Source organism: Rissa tridactyla, chromosome 12 (genome assembly GCF_028500815.1).
Source record: "Rissa tridactyla isolate bRisTri1 chromosome 12, bRisTri1.patW.cur.20221130, whole genome shotgun sequence".
NCBI classification, from domain to species: domain Eukaryota; kingdom Metazoa; phylum Chordata; class Aves; order Charadriiformes; family Laridae; genus Rissa; species Rissa tridactyla.
The window spans coordinates 9,770,533-9,779,092 of record NC_071477.1 but is presented as its reverse complement, the minus strand read 5'-3'; the positions used below and the strand labels follow the sequence as shown (position 1 = coordinate 9,779,092).

Below are 8,560 nucleotides of genomic sequence, written 5' to 3'. Positions count from 1 at the left end.
CCCCGCTCATTCTCTTTAGTGTTTGCCCTGTGCCCGCCGCCTCCCTCCGCCGCCGCGGTCGCCCCCCGGCCCCCCCCGAGACCCGGCCCATGGACTGAGCCGCCCGCTGGCCCGCACCACCAGCCGGCCCGGGAGCCGCAGCCCAGGCAGCCAGGTGAGGGGGGAGGCGGCCCGGGCTCCCCCCGGCGCCGAGGCAGCGGGGCGGGGGGTGGCGGCGGCGGCGGGGCCTAGCGGGGGCCGCGCCGGCGGGGCCGTGGGGAGGGGGCAGCCCCCGCGGCGGGCGGGCCCGCCCCCCCCGCTCCTCTCTGCTCCCGCCCCCCGCTCCGCCGCGTCCCCTCCGCCCCGCCCGGGGCTTTGCCCGGCTGCCGGGGGCGGCCGCGGGCCGGGTGGGCAGCCCCCGGCCCCACCGCGGGGGGGCGTGGGGCAGGGGGCGGCGGGCGAGCCGCGGGGCCGGCCCCGCTGAGCCCGGATGGGGCCCGCTGGCGGGGTCAGCGCCGGCCCCCGCCCGGCCGCGGCGGCCCCGAGCCCGTGGGGCGAGCGGTGGGGGCGGCAGGCGGCTTGGCCGGTCCCTGGGAGGGCAGTGACAGCGGCGGGGCTGGGGTCCCTGCGCGCTGCGAGACGGGGCAGCGGCAGCGCCGGGCACCCCCAGCGCGCCGGGCGGGTGATGTTGGCGATCCTTCTCCCAAAATCCCCCTTTCGGCTTGGAGGGTGACAGTGGTGGCTCCGGGCCCCCCCCAGGAGCAGGGGCTGGCGGCAGCAGATCTGGCTTAGGCTCTCCGAAGCCCTTGGAGAAAGTGGCTGCGGCCATCCCACTGCTCCAGGTTGCCCAGAGCGGGTGACAACAGTCACGGACTTCTGCAAAGTCTCAGGGGCGAATGATCTTGGTATCAAAACTCCCGAGACTGAGCTAGACTTGTCTGACTGTTCAGATAAAAGGTGTAGATATGGTGACAACAGCAGGAGACGCCCCCAGCCTTCCCCGCGTACGGATTACAGTGCAAACACCGAGACAGCTGGCATTAGCAGCATTAGCTTTCCTTCTGAACACGGGCATCATCACACTTTCTCCTCATTGCCCACTGCGTTTGGGAGCCATCGCTGCCCCAGCCTCACTTCTTTTCACTGTGTTTTGATCACAACACTAAGTTTTTCAGGAGATGTAACAGCAACAAGTTCCTTTTGAGTCTTTACACCACTTCTAGAGGTTCTACAGGGTTTGAATTATTTGGGTTGTCCATCGAGGTCGTACTACAGCCAGTAATGTTGATGGCCATTTTTCTGATTTATTCATCTGCTGGGTATTTTTGCCATTGCTTTTCTGGCAAGTTTAAGGCAAACCTGGGAGGAAGATCATTTGGAATGTAAATGGAGGCTAGGTGTAAATATAGCAGTGAAATAAAATATCTGAATGAAGTCCTTTGTCTGCTTCTGGAACAGTATGTTTATAAAATGTTCTTTCTTCTAACTAGAACGTGCAAGGGTACTACATAGTTCCCTTGTGCAAACTGGCAGAAATGTATTTTTTTAAAATACTAGTGAACATTAAAACTTGAGTTTTAATGGTGCAGCTCTAGGTATGATGTAATAAACTGGTCTCGGATTTTTCTGTTGATCATCTCAGGTGTGCAATGAATTTGTATGTTCAAATTTTTACAGAGATATTAACTGGATGTCTGTCACATCTTGATGAAAATTTAAAGAGCAGATGAGATGAATTTTTTACTGTATTTTCTATTTTCTGATGTTGTATCAGAAACTCATTTTAAAATTCTTCTTAAAGGATGCATGCAAGATACAATTCTTTTTTTTTATTATAATTTTAAGCAGCCACTCTTTCTTTGTTTGAGATTTTTCATAACATTAATAATTTTTTCACTATCAGTACCATCAGTGAAAGTATTAAGTATTTTGTGGCACGATTGAAGTATTCATGGGTTGACATAAATTTAGGGTGATGTAACTGTACAAAGTCCAAACAAAATTGAAAACTGTTCTGTGCCTTTCAGATCTGACTGAAAAGCAGCAGCTTTATTCTGAGGACATATGAAATTTCAAAAAAAAATTTTTTTTAATGGCTTTGTCTAGGATCCTTGCTGAGGGGTTGATTGTTTTATTAGAGTTCTTGAAGATGCAACTGGAACAATAGAGGAGACCTGTGCATTGATTACTGTGTTAACTAATCAGTATCAGTGGGCGGTTTTGACCTGTTCTACTGCAGGAAAAAAAAAAATTCATTAAATATTTTGTCACAGTACTAACTAATTCAGCTAGAAGTAAGTGTTTAAGCATTTATATTTATTCATGATTGACTTCCCACTTGCTGGTTTATTATTTTGCATTATGTTTGGAACGGTCTGGTTTATGTGTGCATCTGCTAGTTCCCTCTTTTCCTTCAGATTTTACTTTCAAATTTTAGCTTTTCATCACCTGTTCTCTTATTAATAATCCATGTCTTAGCTCCCGAACTAATTTGCTTAATATTTAGTGTTTCTGCCCTTGAAAATTCATCTTACCCATACTCAAAAAGAGCATCATTTTCTACAGTGAATGTTGCCTTTGAGCTGTACCTCATCTTGCCCAAATATTATAAAGATTTATCTAAGGAGGAAACATTGTTCAGCTAGCATTTTACATTTTGTGTAAATAGCCTGAAGTCTGTAAAATTTGTAGTCTTTTTTTTTAATCTTGATAGTAAATATTGAATATTTCCAATTGTAAAGAGTTAGGTGTTGTTATTAAACACTGTTTCACTGTTGCTTTAGAATTTTATGTTATATATTATAAAGCTACCACTGATGCAGGTTTTTCAAAGGTATATTGGGAAGCGAACCATCTCAACAAACCTCCTAGAACTTGTGGGAATTTGTCCTTCATGCTCCAAAATGGTCGAGTGTTGGACAAAAGAGACTCAACCACCACATTTGAGTTATTTAAAACTCCTTTTAAAAGAGGGAGGAGAGGGGGAATCTTTCTAACCAGTATTTTATGTAGGTAATGAATGCACCGTAATATTCCCCAGTCTGCAAACAAGAGGCGAAAGTGGTGGTGTTCAGTGGTGGTGTTGTCTGTCTTGGATGTGAGGGTGACTTCTGCCTTGAGCAGGGCAGGGTTCCTGCTGCTCAGGAGGAGCTCAGCAGACGGCTCCTGCCCGTTGGATCAGCGCTGCTGCATGCAATGCCGCGGTTTTGCCCAGGTGTGGGTTGGTTGACATTGAGCAGCAATAGAGCTATGGGCATGTAAAAATACAGGTGACAAAGGAGTTTGTGGGTAAATGGTGCGCTTTCTGCAGTTCATTTGGTTGTTTCAGTTCTGCCTAACCCCCAGCTCGGATACCCGCGTCCGTTTGCAGGGATAGGACGTGGGGTTTGTGTTCTAGTTGCCCATCTGTGAAATAGGGATAAATGAACTTTCCTGCTTTGAGAACAGGGTTCGGTGTTGATAAGGAACAATGAATCTTCCTTGCTGTCTGACTGAAGTGTCGGTAACTGTTCAGGTGCACGATGTTATGAAGCATCCGCTTTTCAGGAAGAAATTAATGTTTAATTTAAAATTTCATTTCCTATACCTAAAACTTTTTCTTGGTTGATTATGACATGATTTTTAGTTGGTGATGTCAAGAAGTCCTTGTAATTTGAATCGTGATGGGTTTATCTGCTATCTGTTCTGTTTCTCATTCTCCTCTGTTCTCGTTCCATACAAAGCCCTCCCTGCCCGGTGCTAGGTCGTGAATGAATGCACAGGAAGTTTTAACGGGGTACACATGCAAGTTCCTAACAATTAGCATAATGAGAATGTCATAATTTCCAGCCTTCTGACTGTGTGTGTCCTAAGGAATAGGACACCTTTCCGTATTCTGGTCCTGACAACAAATAAAACCTATTTCTTTGAGGATTTAGTCTCTCTTGTGGTTCATTGTCAGAGTTCAGAGCAAGTCTGCAGTAGGACCCATGTGAGATCCCCCTTTTTGCCAAACCTGTTGTTTAACAACAAGGCCGTTGTCTTCCTCTGATAAGATAGTTACAGTTAGGTACGCCGAAGTGTTGGCTGTCATGGGAATGCGGGCTGGGGGGGACTCGAGGGGGTGAAGTAGTCCGTCCCTCCGTGGTGTCAGCTATGCTACTCTCATTCTCAATGGGTGTTTATCAATTACTTGAAGTTTGCCAACGGTGAAGTCGCCTCTGTCACCCAAAGCAGTATAGTTCATTGCGGCCATTACTATCAGAAAGCATTTTCTTGATACACTTTTAAGCCTCTTGCCTCTAGTTCTGTCACTTTTAGCACGAAGGACAGATTATTCTTTTCCACTCCAAAAACCTTTGATGACTTGAAGACTGCTGGTTGCCAGGCCTCAGCCAACCCTCTCCTCTTCAGCAAGACCAAATCCTGTAGTGTTTTTCTTACAGGTTACAGTTTTCTAAAGCTGAGTGTTTTGTGCTTTTCCTACTTTGTTTTTTGCTGACTGGGTCCACATCTGTCTTGAAGCGTGGTACCTGTGTGTGGATGCAGGGCACCCGCTGAGGGCTCGGTAACACTGAATCCAGAGCAGAAGGACCACTGCTGATATCTCTCAGGCTATTTTTCCATTTTCCCTCTCAGTGTGGTGATTGCTTTTTCTAAAAGAGCCTGTCAGCATTGGCTTGTGTTGGGTAATGATGTTGTGTTGGTTGTAACTCTTCTCTCGCTCTGCCGGTGTCAGTTGGTGGTTTTTCTGTCCTGTGTTTGGTCGGCAGACAGTGGCTGCCCAGAACCTCGCACTTGTTCCTGCTGAGATCAACTGATTCGTTTTTGAGCCGGGTTAGAAAATCAGAGATGGCTGGAGAAAACTCAGTTGCCTTTGTACAACTTGGTTTTGATCCCGCTTGGGAATATTATCCATTTGCTTGGTTTTCAGGTGCTTAGTTAAGCCTCCTGAAAAACTTCTAGATGAAAAGTTGAACTGATAGGACCGTAATCCTCTCATCTCCCTCCTTCACTCTCCAGTTAAAAAAATAGGCACGATATCTGCCTTTTTCAGGCTCTGTGTCCTCGTCTGTTCCACAGGACTCTTTCAGGATAACTGGTTATGGTTCTAAGATTTGTTGTAGGGTTTTGAAATGGCTGGCTGAAGTAAATTCAAGAGCTTGTTTATCTACATCCTCTTCTAACCTCAATCAAGATTGAGATCTTACCCGTTTTGTTGCTGGTAGTAATGTTGCTAGCATCTGCGCACAGTTGGCTTTAGTCATGGAAAAGAAGGATTAAACACTTTGCGCTATATTTGTAAGCAGAATAAAATACGTTTGGATTTCCATTTAGAGCAGCCCATGCAGTGACAGGTTTCATATTCAGTACCAAAACAATTTTATTCTAAAATGGTTTTAGCTAGGCTGATATTTTTATATGCCTATTTATGAGTGAAATCATTAGACTGGAGATGTAGCCAAAAGGTAAAATCTGTATCAGATTTTTGCAGTTAATAGCTGCCAGAGATTCTCAGGTTAGTGGCTTGCTTTTGCTTTGGCTTTGTGAATTAAAGCCTGGGTCTAATTTCAGTAGCTGATCTCCAGGGCTGTTAGGAAGAAGGTTAACTTCTACGCAACTGGAAGCCTTACTACACAAAGGAAATTTGCAAGTGGCTCTGATAGTCCTGCAAAGAAGCACTGTTGCGAGATTCCACTGCTCCTGTATGAAAAGTCACTTGGATTTGGGGAAGGAGCAAGGAAAGAAGACTGTTGGATCAGGTTGGAATTTCTGCTTGGAAAAACGTAGCTCTGTTGAGCAGTCTGTCAGTGAGAACGTCATGGTCATGCAAATTCTTGTCACTCAAACGCATGAGGCAAACTCAACGTAGTGGTGAGACATTTACTACAGGAGATCTTTTTGTAGCTTTAGGAAGCAAAATGCTAACTCTCTGCTTTTCGTTTTAGGTATTTTCCATCATAAATGTCCTATTCAGAACTAAATCCAAACCTTCGTTTTCTGGATCTCCTAAAGGTACAGGAAACTTACTTAAAACATTGAAGTTTCTTGCCTTTTATTTGCATCATATTAAAGAAACCACAAGTTGTGGTAAAACGTGATTATCCACAGGAAGTGTCTGTTTTTTGTTTGATCCTCTGGCTTCTATCTGCAACACCTTTGAGAATTACAACACAAAAAAGCCCCAAGAGAACTTTTATCTGAAAATGCTACATTCTTTCTTTTATATAGGAAGATTTTAATTTATTTTTGGCTGAGTGGACTGAGACTATGTTCACATCTTTGTGCATTTCTTTGCTTGCCTTTTCATTACCTTAGTGACTTCTGAACTTTGTGGTTTAATGTATTCAAAATTTCTGGGAATATTCCAAGCGCTGATGCGCCAAAAGAAGATAAAAATCTAAAAACTGGAGTGGGGAGCGGTGCTCTGTCATCTGAAAATCCATCTCTCTAAGTTTCTTATTGTCCGTAGGTCATTGAATTGTTTGATGGCGGCCATTACCATCATAAGGATAATATTCCAGCGCAACACTATCTCAATGAAATTTAAAATATTGATGTCTGAGTTAGCAAAAAGTAAGCGTGGAAGGGTGGGAAAGGAGCAAGCTGTGTGATTAGCTGCTGGCTGAGATGGTATGAGCAAGACATTTGTTCGTTCACCTATTTTTTGATGTTTGAGTGGTTTTAAGTTCTGGTAATGCCTAGAGTATTGTATAGGGGTCAGTTATTTGTGCTTGTATTTGTCTTGAAAAGTTTGAAGTAGCTAACCCCTGATTATGTGGAAAAATCACCTGAAATACTGGCATCTCTGGTTCTCTATCCACTGAAACAGTCTTTATAAGTCGTTAGCCTCAACTTTCTGGATTAGGGTGCTTTTTCTTGTTAGGATTTTGTAAGGCAGTTGTAGGGTAAGGGCAGATTGCTTTGTAAGAGCACTGTAAACCCTTTTATGGGCCCCAAATAACCTATAATTAAATGTGCAATGATGGACAGTGAGTTCTTATACCCTAGTGAAATACTTCACACAAATCAACTACAGTATCATAAACTTCACAGGTAGCTGAAAAAAATACAAACAAAATACCAGTTTGTTTTGTCAGGCTGTTCTTTGAAGTTGCTTGCCAAAGTGCGAGGTAAATGTTTTTAAAAAGAAAATACAATATATATTTGCATATATAAACTTGTAACATATAATCTTGTAAGTTACTATGTAGTGCCTAAAATTGTCAGAAATTTGTAAAGTGGAATTTCAACAATTCAGAAGATGTTTTTAATGCCTGCTTTGCTTCAGTTCTGCCTGAATTCAATCTAATGAACTCTGCAATAGTCCTGAATGGGTGATAACTCACAGGACGTAGATTCAAGTTTTGATCTGAATGTAAAAACATATGAGATTGGTGTATTGGTGAAGGAGAGAGAAACATGATGATGATGACATAGCGATTTATGTGGAAATGACATAGTAATTTATGTAGAAACAAGCATTGTATTCACTTAGGTTAAAAATGATATATTTAACTGGAAAAGTTTTATTTCCATTGCAGTTCAGTTCTCTCCTTGATAATAAATTTCAGTTCAGCTGTGGTGCAAGACTGGCGTGCCCAGGTACTCAGCTGCTTGAATGTCTTTGGGATGAACCTTGAGCAGCGGTGTGTTCTACAGGTTTCACATTTCTATTTCAAGTAAAAATATAGCTTATTAATTCCTTCACATTTCTTTTTGGTTAAGCATTGCAGCTTTTCATTCCTTCCCCTTTAGAAACAGTCCTGGAAAGGAGCACTCACACCATCCTGTTGAGTACATCTTTCTTGCTAAATTAATGGCTCCAGAGGCCATCTGTATGGTAATTTTGGTCATCAAATCACTGCTACCTTGTAATCGCAAAGCGTTTCTCCAAAGAAGGGTGTGTGGGATTGTTACCACCTTACATAAGCATAAAGTGAGCTGTGCTTAAACTCTGAATCCTTGGTTTCTTGTGAGGCTGGAAGTCTTTTGCATTCCCAGAAGGTCCAGGGGGGGCTGAACTCTTCTGTTTGCTGAAAGGCTGGGGGAGTGCGCGTGGTGAATTCCAGCCAGGTGTGCTTCACACACTTTCCTAGGTCCTTGCGAGTCGGTTTAGATGGGTCTGAGCAGCCAGACCTCCAAAGAAGTTGGGCAACTGGGCTCCGTGCTGAGAATAAGCAGGTTATAAGCTGTGGATGTGCCTGCAGCAATTTTTTTGTCTGGTTGTCGAACGTGCACAGCCGAAGTCTATTCGAAATTGGATCAGTTTCCAAAACCTTATTGTTTCAAGCACTAGGATGTGACCTCAGGTCTCCACAGATTTTTGTGAATAATGGCTGAATTGTCTGTCCTGAATATTATTCTAAGCAGAGGTGTTTGCAGAAAAGCTTTTTCAGGCTGAAGACTGATGGCTGTAACTCTTGGTGGAGAGAGAGCTGGGTAGAGAGCAGTCTGAGCTGCTCCGCTGGGAGGTTCTCTAGTAATCTGCCGTAAATATAGAAAGTGAACTAATTATATCCTTGTCAGGGACTTCCCTTCTTGGGGAAAAAAAAAATTACTAGGGATTGGTATACTGTTCTTCTCTGCATTGTATGACTAG

General features: G+C 44.0%; 1 protein-coding gene across 5 annotated transcripts in view; it reads left to right on the top strand.

The window, feature by feature from the left end:
- The window catches only part of STAU1 (staufen double-stranded RNA binding protein 1), a 32,705-nt gene continuing 24,145 nt past the window's right edge, over positions 1-8,560 (top strand). For 4 of the 5 annotated variants that reach the window (XM_054218339.1, XM_054218337.1, XM_054218338.1 and 1 more), the window contains exon 1: positions 1-154. The gene's annotated coding sequence lies outside the window, so the exon portion shown is untranslated. Of the gene's footprint in view, positions 155-5,906; positions 5,974-8,560 lie in introns of all 5 variants that reach the window. The other variant, XM_054218336.1, reaches the window with a different exon arrangement.